Source organism: Myotis yumanensis, unplaced genomic scaffold, assembly GCF_028538775.1.
Source record: "Myotis yumanensis isolate MYYU_CA2020_CCGP unplaced genomic scaffold, mMyoYum1.0.hap1 SCAF_9, whole genome shotgun sequence".
NCBI classification, from domain to species: domain Eukaryota; kingdom Metazoa; phylum Chordata; class Mammalia; order Chiroptera; family Vespertilionidae; genus Myotis; species Myotis yumanensis.
The window spans coordinates 7049777-7063520 of record NW_027223760.1 but is presented as its reverse complement, the minus strand read 5'-3'; the positions used below and the strand labels follow the sequence as shown (position 1 = coordinate 7063520).

Genomic DNA, 13744 nt, shown 5'->3' with positions numbered 1-13744 from the left:
GATAAGGGGTTAACTTCCTACATATATAAGGAACTCATATAACTTAACAAAAGGAAGACAAACAATCCCATAAAAAATGGGCAAGGGACCTAAATAGACACTTCTCCAAAGTGTATATACAAAAGGCCAAAATACTAGTACATGCGAAAAAATGCTCAAAATCACTAATCATCAGGGAGATGCAAATTAAAACAACAATGAGCTATCACCTCACACCTGTCAGAATGGCTGTCATCAACAAATCAGCAAACATCAAGTGTTGGCGAGGATGTGGAGAAAAGGGAACCCTAGTACACTGATGTCTATAATACATAAATACGTAAAGATAAATTTTTAAAAGTATTACCAAATCCAATTCAGCAATACTTTATAAGGATTATATACCATGATTAAGTGGCATTTATTCCAGGGATCCAAGGATGGTTCAACATCTACACATTACTCAATGTAACACACTATAATAACAAAATGAAGGATAAAAATTATAGGGACAAAAAGAGCATCTGACAAAATTCAATATCTTTTCATGATAAAAACTGGGCACAGAGGAAATAAACCCACAGGTAACATCATACTCAAAGGTGAGACACTGAAAGCTTTTCCTCTATGATCAGGAACAAGAAAAGAACGCCCACTATATTCAACGGAATATTGGAAGTCCTAGTCCAGTGATGGAGAACCTATGACACGTGTGTCAGAGGTGACACGCGAACTCATTTTTTTGGTTTATTTTTCTTTGTTAAATGGCATTTAAATATATAAAATAAATATCAAAAATATAAATCTTTGTTTTACTATGGTTGCAAATATCAAAACATTTCTATTTGTGACACGGCACCAGAGTTAAGTTAGGGTTTTTCAAAATGCTGACACTGTTGAGAGCAATTAGGCAAGAAAAAGAAATAAAAGCTTTCTAAATCAGAAAGGAGGAATTAAGATTGTCCTTATTTGCAGATTATATCATTTATAGAAATCCCTAAAGACTCCACCAAAAAAAAAAAAGGAAGTGTTAGACTTCATCAACAAATTTAGTAAAGTTGCAGAATACAAAATTAACATAATGCATAGGACAACTCCCCATAACAAAGAGTTGTCCACCCCAAAGAGCAACACGGAGGTTGAGAAAGGCTGGATTACTCATCTTGCAGAGTGAACCATAGCTATGACAAACTTTCTTCCTCTCTAAAATGCCCTCAGAGAGGCCTATAATAATTGCCCAAAGCTCCGAAGCCAGGCCACTGGCAGAAGTATGGAGAATTAAGGAGAGAGTGACTTCCTCAGAGGAGACCAGGTACTGGCCTGAGAGGTCTAAGGATAACGGTAAAATGACCCTTCCCCCAGGCTGGGTTTCCCTTCCATGGAGGAAGCTGGATACCTTAGGGCAGGGCACCCTAAACTGGAGATGCCCCCATAGAACCAACTCTCTCAAACCCAACCCCCTAGACTACCTAATCCTAGGCTATACAAGGACACAGCAGCTTTGTTATGTCTACATGAGAACAAAACCATAAACATTTCGTAAATGAAATATAGATTTAATTTTTCAAATAGTTTGTCTTTTGTTTACTTTTGAAAGTGATTCCCTGGGGGAGCACGTCTTTTTTTGTTTCTAATGTAGAAAGCCGCATTTTTTTTTCTTAATATTTTTATTGATTTCAGAGAGGAAGGGAGGGGGGAGAGAGAGAAACATCCATGATGAGAGGGAATCATGGATGGGCTGCCTCCTGCACGCCTCCGACTGGGGATGGAGCCCACAACCCGGCATTTGCCTTTGGCTGGAATCGAACCTGGGACTCTTCAGTCCGAAGGCCCACGCTCTCTCCACTGAGCCAAACCCGCTCGGAGCAGGGAGCACGCCTCGATCCCAGGCTGCCAGGCCCATGCGAGGGCTGGGATGCGGTGCCAAGGTTGCACCAGAGGCTCCAGGCCGAGGCCCGCCCGCTCCCGGCCGGGAGGGTCTCTAAAGCCACAGAGTCACCCACGCCCCTGCAAGTGCCTTACCTGTCGCTGGGCGCAAAGCTCCCCCTTTTGCAGCAGCTCCCAGGCTCCGTCCGCCGCTGCCCCCGCGAACTGGCCGGAGCCGACTGGGATTGGCCGCCTGCGTGGAGGAGGTGGGGCCCGGCCCGCGGAAGGGAAAGCAGGGAACCGGGAGAGGAGGGGACCCGCCCACGCCCAGCTCTGCGCAGGGACTTGCAGCTGCTCTGTGAGCACTGCTCGTAGCTGTGCCGCTGCCCTGTTCCCTGCGCCCTGCTGGGCAGCTGTGAGTGGCAGTGGCTGCTAAACAGCAAAATTTTAACTCCCAAGGCTGAAGGGTTTTGTTTTTTTGTTTTTTTAAAGAAAGAGTTATGCCATTGCTAGCAAAACCAAAAAAAAAAGAAAAAGAAAAAGGACCGGTCCTGCCCTGGCCGGTTTGTCATAGTGGTTAGTATGTGGGCCTGAGGGCTAAGGGTCACGGGATTCAATTTCTGGTCAAGGGCATGTGCGCAGGAGGCAAGCAGCTGATCTCTCTCTCTCTTTCTCTCTCTCTCTCTCCTTTGTTTAGTTCATACCTAGAGATTTTATTCTTTTGGTTGCAATTGCAAATGATTTTTCGTTCATTTTGTTTTGTTTTTTTGAAATGTTATTGTAAGTATATAGGAACATAATAGATTTTTATACATTGCTTTGGTGTCCTGCAAATTTACTGTATTTATTTCTAGTAATTTTTTGGTGAAGTTTTTAGGGTTCTCTATATGAAACATGATGTCATCTGCAAAAAGTGACCATTTTACTTCTTCATTCTCAATCTGGACGCTTTTCATTTCTTTCTCTTCCCTAATGTCTCTGGCCATGACTTCCAATACTATGTAGAATAACAGTGGTGAGAGTGGGCATCCTTTCTTGTTCCCAACCTTAGAGGAAAAGCTTTCAGCTACTCAATATTCAGTACACAATTTGCTGGTTTGCCGTAGATAGCCGCTAATATGTTGAGGTAAGTTTATTCTTTCTTGGAGGTACTTTTATTCTATACCCATTCTATTAAGTGTTTTAATTATAAATGGATGTTGTATCTTTTTCAAAAGCTTTTGTTGCACCTATTGATAAGATCATATGATTTTTATTTTTACTCTGTTAAGGTGGTGTATTACAATGACAGATTTGCATATGTGTTTTTTTCCTGTGAAGGTGAATTCTTTTAAAAAAATTATTATTTGTGTTGTTGAAAGTATTACAGATGTCCCCTTTTTTTTCTCCTATAGACCCCTCCACCCTACCCCCACCTTCTCCTCAGGCTTCCACCACACTATTGTCTGTCCATGGGTTATGCATATATGAGTGTAAGTTCTTTGGTTAAACTCTTCCCAGTTGCCCCCTTCCTTCTGAAATTAGTCTACTGCATACTTTCATGTCTCTGGATCTGTTTTGTTCATCACTTTATTTTATTCATTAGATTCCACATATGAATGAGATCATGTGATACTTGTCTTTCTCTAACTGGCTTATTTTTTTTTTTTTAAATATATTTTATTGATTTTTTACAGAGAGAAAGGGAGAGAGATAGAGAGTTAGAAACATCGATGAGAGAGAAACATCGATCAGCTGCCTCCTGCACATCTCCCACTGGGGATGTGCCCGCAACCCAGGTACATGCCCCTGACCGGAATCGAACCTGGGACCCTTCAGTCCGCAGGCCGACGCTCTATCCACTGAGCCAAACCGGTTTCGGCTAACTGGCTTATTTAGCACAATACTCTCCAGGTCCCTTCATGTTGTCTCAAAGGATAATAGGTCCTCCTTTTTTACAGCTGTGTGGTATTACACTTTGTGAATGTACCACATCTTTTTTATCCACTCATGTACTGGTGGGCACTTGGGCTGTTTCCAGATCTTACCTATTGTAAATAGCACTGCTATGAACATGGAGGTGCATATATTCTTTGTGATTGGTGTTTCTGGTTTTTTAGGATATATTCCTAAACGTGGGATCTCTGGGTCAAATGGCAGTTCCATTTTTAATTTTTTGAGGAAACTCTACACTGTTTTCCATAATGGTTGTACCAGACTACATTCCCATCGGCAGTGCACTAGGGTTCACTTTTCTCCACATCCTTGCCAGCACTTGTTTGTTGTTGTTGTTGTTGGTACTAGCCATTCTGGCAGGTTTGAGGTGATAGTTCATTGTCATTTTAATTTGCATTTCTCTGATGATCAGTGACTTTGAGTCTTTTTTCATATGTCTCTTGGACATCTTTATGTCCTCTTTGGAGAAGTGTCTATGCAGGTCATTTGCCCATTCTTTAATTGGATTGTTACTTTCCTGGTGGTGAGTTGTATAAGTCCTTTATATAGTTTGGAATTTAACCCCTTATCAGATATATCATTGGCAAATATGTTTTCCCATGCAGTGGAATCCCTTTTCATTTTGTTGATGGTTTCTTTTGCTGTGCAGAAGCTTTTTATTTTGATGTAGTCACATTTGTTTGATTTTTCCTTTGTTTCCTTGACCAAGGAGATGTATCTGCAAGTACATCTATGAGAGATGTCTGAGATTTTGCCACCTATATTTTTTCTAGGATTTTTCACGACTTACATTTAAGTTTTTGTTTTTTTTAATCCATTTTGAGTTTATTCTTCTGTATGGTGTAAGTTGGTGGTTTCATTTTTTTGCATGTACTTGTCTAATTTTCCCAATGCCATTTATTGAAGAGATTGTCTTTACTCCATTGTATGTTCTTGCCTCCTTTGTCAAATATTAATTGAGTGTAATGGCTTGGGTCAATTTCTGAGTTCTCTGTTCTGTTCCATTGACGCATCTGCCTGTTCTTGTGCCAGGCTGTTTTGATTAGACTGGCTTTGTAGTATAATTTGATATCTGGTATTGTACTCCCTCCTACTTTATTCTTCCTTCTCAAGATTGCTGCAGCTTCAAGGTCTCTTTTGGTTCCATATACATTTTTGGAGTATTTGTTCTAGATATGTGAAATATGCCGTTGATATTTTAATGGGGGTTGTGTTGAATTTATAGATTGCTTTGGATAGTATGGCCATTTTAATAATGTTAATTCTTCCAATCATGGACACAGTATACTTTCCCATTTGTTTATACCTTCCTCTATTTCTTTTTTCAGTGCCCTATAGTTTTCTGAGTACAGGTGGTTTATCTCTTGGGTTAAGTTTTTTCCAAGTTATCATTTTTTGCTGTTGTTGTGATGGCAAATAGGTTTGTTTTCTTAGTTTCACCTTCTGAGAGTTCATTATTGGTGTATAAAAATATCATCAATTGGGGGGGGAAAAAGGATACTTATGTAATACCCTTTGTAATACTTTAAGAGGAAAATAAAAAAAAAAAATATCATCAATTTCTAGATGTTAATTTTGTATCCTGCTACATTGTAGAATTCATTTATTAAATTTAGTAGTTTTTTGGTGGAGTCTTAAGGGTTTTCTATGTACACTATATCATCTACAAATAATGACAGTTTTACATCCTCTTTTTCAATTTGGATGCCTTTTATTTTTTCTTCTTGACTGACCACTGTGGCTAAGACTTCCAGTACTGTCCTATATTATAAAAGCCTAATATGCTAAGTGTCTGGTCGTCTGGTTGTCCAGTTGTCTGGTTGTCCGGTCGACTGGTCGATCATTCAACCAATCAAAACATAATATGCTAATGATATACTAAGGCTGCTCAACCACTTGCTATGATGTGCACGGACCACCAGGGTCAGACAGTCGACTGGTAGGTTAGCTTGCTGCTGGGGTCAGGCTGATCAGGACTGAGCAAAAAGGGCCAAACATGCCCTGGAGCTCTCCCACAGCCCCTCCCCAGCTGTCCAACCTCCTGCATTCCTCCCCAGCTGGCCCCGATTTGGTCTGGGTGAGATGGGGCCGTACACACCCTGGAGCCTTCTCATGGTTCCTTCCCAGCCCGGATTGTGCACCAATGGGGTCCCCCGGCCTTGCCTGCACCCTCTCACAATCCAGGACCCCTCAAAGGATGTTGGAGAGCCAGTTTCAGCCCAATCCCTCGGCCTGGCCTGTGGGGATTCGTGCTCCACTGGTGCACGAATTTGTGCACTGGGCCTCTAGTGCTGAATAAGATTGGTGAAAGTAGACATCCCTATCTTGTTCCTATTCTTATGAGGAATGCTTTTAATTTTTGCCCAGTGAGTATGATGTTGCTTGTGGGTTTGTCATTTATGGGCTTTATTATGTTGAGGTGTGATCCCTCTATTTACTCTTTACTAAGAGTTGATCAGCACACACACAGGGTGGCATTTGTGTTTGCCATGGATCAGATGTGTGCCAGGCAGGAGATACAGTCCTTTTAGGTCCAGCCCAATAACTCTATGGGAGAGCAGAGGGGTCCCCTCAGCAAGAAGCTAAAGGTGGCAGTTAGGTTTGTAGGGATTGAGGGAGAAATCACAGTGAATGTGCCTAAGGCAGGACAATTGCTGGAGAGAGATCCTCTGTGATGGTCATCTCCTAAGAGTGTGAAAATTTTAGAGCAAAATTAATAGAAACTGTTCGATTAGATCTCATTTACTATCCCTTGCCAGTCAGAACGCTTTCAGGATCTCCCTCCTTCACAGAATCAATAAGTTACTTAAAAATTCATTTTGCTTTACTGTAGAAAGTTTTTAATTGACAGACATTTTTTTCCTGCATTTTGTTTCATCCAAATGCCAAGACCTATTTGATTTTTAAGACTCGGAGATGATGACTCCTACCTCTGGGTCCTTACCAAATGCAGAATCACATGACCCGGTGGTTAAAGATGGAAAACTTCTATTTAAATTACTCGGTTTTATATTTCTCTATGCCATCCTCAATTTAAAAAAAAGGTTTCTGTAGCCATAGCCCCACCCTGATAACTTCATTTTAGAACAAATCAAGCTCCAGCTCCTTTCCACAAGGACATCTGAGTGCAGTTTTAAGGCTTTATCGCTATGCACTAGAATTAGTCCTGTGGCTCCATCGAACTTCAGGACAGGTTGAAAAATATAGGCGACCAAATAGAATAGTTAGCAGGTACTATTCTCTCTGCCACCTAAGAGAAAAATAAAGTTCACTATTCTACAAATATTTATTGAACACAAACTATGAGCACTGGTGCAGGGCATTAGGGAAATGTGTTAAATAAACATTTCTAGATGTCAGTGCGTTGAGGGTGTTGTAGTTTAGGAATCATCTCTAATGGAATAAGGAGACTGCAGTATCCAGCATGCATTGCCCTGTCTAAGAACCTCTCTGTGGCACTACCTGAAGAAGGGGCACTGCACAATATCCTGTAGGTAGGAGTGATCAGCTCAAAAAAAAAAGATGAGTAAATGTGAGATTGTCTATAGACACAGAGAAGTTTGGGGACATCAGAAACATCTACATATTCTAAAAATTTTGAATGTGGGGGGCACAAGCTGAAAATGGGTTACCACGTTCTCTTATACAGGAAAGCATCCTTGCATTCTGAGAGAGCTGCACCTGGATCCCCTTTAAAATTTGGAGTGACTCCTCACTTCCATGGTAATACTGCTTAGGAAAACCAACTTCCTTTTAGTAAAAAAACAAAAAAACTCGCAGTGATCTAATATGCTATTTAAGTTGCCTACCCAGAAAAATGGTTCAGCTATCTGCTCATCATTTACCTTTCCACCTCTGCGGGAGGGAGAGAGGTTCTTGGGGTACCGCTGGAATAAGCATTTTCAGAGGCCCCCACAGGATGATGAGATACGGTAGGAAGCTTTATTTTCATGAAATTACATTCCTGGGTTCCAAAGTCCCATATCCCTTTGTCCAGTCATAGAAGTGCAGCTGGGGTTTCAGTAGAGCCAGAAACAAAGCCAGTGTCCAGAGTTTCCTTTGCATGTTGGAGCCGGGTCCAGTTAGTCCATTGTGTGTGGGGTCCACATGGCCATGGGCCATGTGAGCAAATACAGGAGAGAGCACCCCAATCAATAAGAGTCCCAAGAGCATAAGAGGAACCAAGAGAGTGAACTCCTTTGTTTGCAGGGATGGGGAGTGTCTGGCTCGCAGGCCATATAAGGCCCTCGAAATCATTTGGTCTGGCCCTGCCATGGCATTAGGGGTGAGTTAATTTAATGTTTGACCAAATATAGCAGGCTAATTTTTAAGTTGATAATTGTGCATAACCTTCTAATGATATTATAAATATCCAAATGGCCCTTGGCAGAAAAAAGTTTCCCCACCCATCGTTTAGAGGATTAGATACACCCAAATCCATGCCCTTGAGGTGACCACACCCATTTTGGCCAATAACCTGTTCCCAGGTATGGCTGACAGACAAGTGCCTTCCTGAGGTCACCCCAGCTTCACTGGCCATGCCTCTGTTCTCCTCCCTGTCCAGTCCCTTGCGCCAGGGATCTTCGGGGAACAGAGCAGTAGCTCCTGGGGGAGTGTAAAGCTTTAGCTTCCTGGTGAAGCTGCCCAAATAACATGCTTATAATATTTGACCTTTTCTTTGCTCCTTTCCTGTTATTAATAACTAGATTAATTACAGTGGTATTAATTAGAGTAGGCTCTAATAAAGTATCACTGGAGTTCTTATAGGAAAAATAATTGAACAGATGGGAAGGCAGACATATAAAGACAGAGAATTAAAGTGCCGCAGCTACAAGCCAAGGAACACCAAAGATTTCTGGCAAACTATCTGAAGCTAGTCAGAGACAAGGAAAAATACTTCCTCTACAAGTTTTATGGGGAACGTGGCCCTGATGATGCCTTGATTTCAGACTTCTAGCCATAACTATGAATCAGTAAATTTATGTTTTTCCAAGCTACTCAGTTTGTGGTACTTTGTTACGGCAGCTACACAAAACTAATGCTAGGGGCAGAAAGAGAACAGTGGGGACTAGCTATAATTATAAGAAGTATTCATCATACTCTGTTAACCATGATTGTTCTGTTCTGACTAGAGAAGCACATTCTAACCTGGCTGAGAGTTGTGTGTCTCGGGACATGGGAGCTAACATCGGAATGCAGTCCATCTTCCTTTTCCAAGAACTGCCTGTCATCATGGAAAGATTAACAACCATGTGGTCAAAATAATCTGGTTCCAGAGGTGCCTACCCTTTGCCCGCCTTTTGCTACCCCCACTCTCATTGCCTATAACCTGTAACCACCTTGCCTACTTCCTCATGCCTACAATTCCCACTTTCCCATGTAATCTTCGTCTTTCTACCCAATGTAAGCAGCTGGTTTATGGGGAGGGGTAGAGCAGATTTTTGTGGATGACCTACTGCTTTCCCATACTGTTGGCATTATTGGAATAAACCCTCATATATGATTCAACCCTGTCTTTGCTTAATTGGCTCAAGTAATGACAGGCAGCCCGGACCCATTGGTTGTCTGGTTTCACTAATACATCTGGTTATGCCAATGCCAAGTATATTAGTTTTTGTAATTAACTAATTTAAGTAAATATATAAACCAAATAATTAATGCAAAAAACAACAACATTTGCTATTGATTTAAGTATGGGCAAGGATCTGTAAACTACTGGAAGAAAAAATATTGGCTTCTGCATTCAAATTGCTTTGAAAGTATCTTAAAGTTCTCCTTTGAAGAAAAAAAAATACCTAAAAGTTTTTCATGAAGCCTGGCATGGTTCATGCAAGAAAGATGACATGAAACTCTAATCATCAGTCACACACTCAAATGAATGCCTTGAACCTACAGAAAAGATTGGCAAACAAATAAACATTTGTGTTTTAAGTGAAAATGTGAGATATGTGCATATTATTTAAAATTAATTATCCACTTGATTTTTTTGGTTAATTGATTATTTATATGCAGATTACATAAGTCAAAGGGCTTTTACTACATTGTGGGGTGGGGGGGGGGGGGGTGTTTGTAACTAGATACGACCTTAAAACTTTGTTCAGTGAGCTGTGCATCTGTGCAAGGTACCAAATTTTTCTAAGTTTTATTTACCTCATTTAGGATGAGAATAATAATACCTATGACACACAAGTGCTTTGAAATTAAATGATATAATGTAGTTAAAGTGGTTAGCAGTATTAAATATTTTTCTGTTGAATGTGGGAGAAAATTCAATCTACCAGGGTTTAAATGAAAGAACGCCTATTGGTTTGTGATATTAACAAAATTCTAGGGGTAGCATTGGCTTCAGGCACAGCTGGACTCAATTCTGCAAGTAAAGTCCCAGAACCTGGTTCTCTATGTCTATCAACCACTCCTCCTTGGCTCAATCCTTGAACAGAATATCTTTGATGGCCACAACAGGCATTTTTTCATATCCTCCCAAGTTCAGAAACAGTGACAAAGAGTACGTGCTTTACTCTCAGAGCCGTGTGAAGTCCTCAAATCTGTGTAGATTATGTACCTATCTCTGGGTTAATCATTATCCCAAAGGAATGCAGTAATTTGATTTGGGAGGACTAGGTATAAAGCATGTGGACTGAGTAGGAGGAGGGAGTTCTCTTGAGAGAAAATGGAACAGTATCGAAAGCAGGAGGAGTGAATTTGGGGTAGGTAGAAACACTAAATGTTCATACACTAGCTGTAAAGATAATGCTTTCTAAACAATCAGCATTAGCTACCTCATTTCAGTGTTCTGCACCTCTCGCCCCTAACTCAGACTTCGTTTTTGGCTCTAGTTAAAGTATTAACTTCATTAGGACAAATGCTCCTGGCATGACTCAGCTCTGCTCTTCCTTCTGCTTTCAGATTCGTGGCTGTGACCCCAAATAATCTACCAGACCAACGTGTGGCAAATCTCCTCTGGCCCAGTTCTTCTGCTCTCCAACAGCCTGGCAATGTGCTTAGTCATTAAGACTATTATCAGCCAATCACTCTCACTCACCACTGCAGTTCAGGCCTCTCTCAAGTTTTAAGGTTGCCCTTCTAAGACATTAGGATGTGGTAGAGTACTGATCTCTTCATAATTTTCGTGACTTTGAACATTTAACTTTTATCCTTACCTTTTTTCTTGCCAAACTCAAATCTTATTTTTTAAAGTAACATATGGAAATGTATTCATCTGCTGTTGCTTGCATTGGAAAACAGGAACTTGTCTACCACTTTCCTTTGGAGTGTTTGCAGTAGATGTTCAGCCAATAATCACAATTAGCTATAAACAAAATGCTGAGGTAGAAAGTACTAACCAACTCCAATATCTATTCTCCTGCTTTTGGTGCCCAAATGTTAGCTGAGTACATGCTGCCTAGACAGAGTGCATTACCTAGCCATCTTTCCAGCAAGGTGTGGTCGTGAGACTAAGTCCTAATTGAAAGTACATGAACTGAAGTGACGTGTACAATTTCCAAGTCATGTCTGTTATGCCCAGATTTCAAGATTCCCAAGAAACCACATCAGGGAGCCATCCAATCCGATGCAAAAGCATAAGAATCTGTATTTCAAGCTAGCTTGAGCTCTCCATCCACCAGACTCACCGACACATCGGCTAGTCAAGTGGCCGAGAGAGAGAACCCCGCCTAGAGACCGGTTATATAGGGGGGGTCTGAGTAAGGGGAGGAGAAAGGACTGTGCTCTGCCGATTGGCCAGGCGCAAGTCGATGTCTTGTTCCTGGGTGTGGCTAGCAGTCTTAGACATCCGGGAAGAAGCTCCTTGCCAAACACGTGGCCAAGGTAAGATGGAGGACGTAGCCCTTACCCTGGGGCAAGGTGGAGGGCCTAGCCCTCGCCCTTTCAATGTCCTTAGAGAACAAAGGCATTCCCTCAACTGCAACATCCTTGGATAGCAGACAGCGTACTTTTTCTGTAAAGGGCCAGATATTAAATATTTAGAGCTTTATTGGCCATATGAGCTCTGTCATAACTGTTCATCTCTATGTTGTTTGGTGAAGACAGCCATTGGCAATATGTAAATGAATGGGTGTGGTCATGTTCCAATAACACTTTATTTATAAAAACAGATGGTGAAAGATAGGAATGTGGTGGCAGGCAGGTCTGGAGTGAGGGTGAGTGTGGAAGTGGGTGAGTGTGGGAGAGGGAGAGTGTGTTTGGGTGTGAGAGTGGGAGGGCATCTGTTTGTGGGAGCAGGAGCTTAGGGAGGCAACTGGGGTGCTTCAGGCAGGAGAAGCGGTGTGCTGCTGGCCGAGCACCTCTCTCCACTTCAGGGGAAGCCTGCCATTTTGAGGGAGCCACAGGGTTCCCCATGGGAGGAGGCTGTGGGGAGTGAACCTAGGCCACTGCTGAGCCCCGAAGTTCCGGGCACACAGACCAGTCATACCGGCTCAGTTAGCCTGAACTGTGAAGGACTGGCTGGCTGGCTTTATTGGCAATGTGCAGGGCCTGCCCCTGGCAAACGGAGCACCCAACCTGCCCAGCCTCCTCCATGGCAGAGCGACAGGCAGACCCTGCCATTTTTCCTAATGGGGCACCCGACCCAACTCCTCCTCAGCAGCAGAGTGCCCAGCTTGCCCCAACACCTCAGTGAGCAGAGTCAGCAACTGGGCGGACACCTCCTCCACAGGGGAGAGAAAGACTGTCCCACCTCCTCAGCATCAGGGTGCTCAGCCTGACTCTGCCCTCTGTGAGCAGAGGGACCAGTACACCCCACCATAGAGGCGAGGGGGCTCCTGGCTTTACCCCTGCACCAGCAGAGCAGCACCCAGCCCACCCCACCACCCTGACACGTGCCCAGGCTGGATACAGGGACCTGCCACCCTGAACCAGCACACCTGACCCAATGCCCCTGGATGACTGGTCCCACCACCTTAATGTGGTGCACCAGCTCTGCCAGGGTGACCCAAATGCCCCCAGATGCAGGAGGTCACTGTGACCCACTGTGTCATATGTGGTGCCCGTGGGCAAATGGCCCTGCTGCCTGACATTGCCCAATTGATGTGACCTGAGGCACACCAGATGCAGGGACCTGCCACAAAGACTGGACACACCTAACCTGGTGCCATCAGAAGATCAGACACATTGCTGGGATCTGGTGGGACCAGTCACCTCTGAACACATGGAACAACATGATAAACCCACCCGCCTCACCCAGCTCTCCAGACTACTGGAGTGCTAAAATGGGAAAACAAGGAAATAACCCCCAAATGAAAGAAAAGGAGGAATTGCCACAAAAGGAACTAAATGAAACAGAGGCAAGTAATTTGTCAGATAAAGAATTTAAAGTAATGCTTATAAGGATGCGCAAACATCTGCGTGAGAATTACAAGCAACTTAATGAGAATTAAAGGGAACTGAATGAGAAGTACACCAACATGAATAAGAATCCAGAGAAAATGAAGACTACCCTGGAAGGATTCAACAGTAGACCAGAAGAAGCTGAGGAAATAATCAGCAAGTTAGAAGACAAGGTAGAAAAAAACATCCATTCAGAGCAGCAATTGGGAAAAAAATTAAAAAGCAGGAGGAGAATTTAAGGGAGCTATGGGACAATATGAAATGAAACAACATCTCCATAATAGGGGTGCCAGGAGGAAAAGAAACTGAGCAAGGAATAGAAAAACTGAAGAAATAATGACAGAAAACTTCCCTGACTTGGAGAAGAAAAAAAGTCATACAAATCTAGGAAGCAGAGTTCCAATCAAGATGAACCCAAAAAAGACCCACACCAAGACACATCATAATTAAAATGGCAAACATTAAAGACAAAGACAGAATCTTAAAGGCTGTAAGAGAGGCAGAAAGTTACCTACAAGGGAACTCCCAATAGACTACCAGCTGATTTCTCAATAGAAACACATCAGGCCAGAAGGGAGTGGCATGAAGTATATCTATATATATAAAAGGCTAATATGCA

The 13744-nt window shown here is 42.5% G+C and overlaps 1 protein-coding gene and 1 long non-coding RNA gene across 2 annotated transcripts in view; one reads left to right on the top strand and one right to left on the bottom strand.

Annotated features, from left to right (window-relative positions):
• Positions 1-2089, bottom strand: part of BLVRA (biliverdin reductase A) — a 58103-nt gene extending 56014 nt beyond the window's left edge. The window contains exon 1 of the mRNA XM_070423741.1: positions 2002-2089. The gene's annotated coding sequence lies outside the window, so the exon portion shown is untranslated. The remainder of the gene's footprint in view (positions 1-2001) is intronic.
• Positions 2090-7636: 5547 nt separating this feature from the next.
• On the top strand, positions 7637-11936 carry LOC139016713 (uncharacterized). Its single transcript, XR_011472701.1, has 3 exons — positions 7637-7712; positions 8913-9058; positions 10687-11936. It is a non-coding gene; the product is annotated as an uncharacterized lncRNA (long non-coding RNA).
• Positions 11937-13744: the final 1808 nt, after the last annotated feature.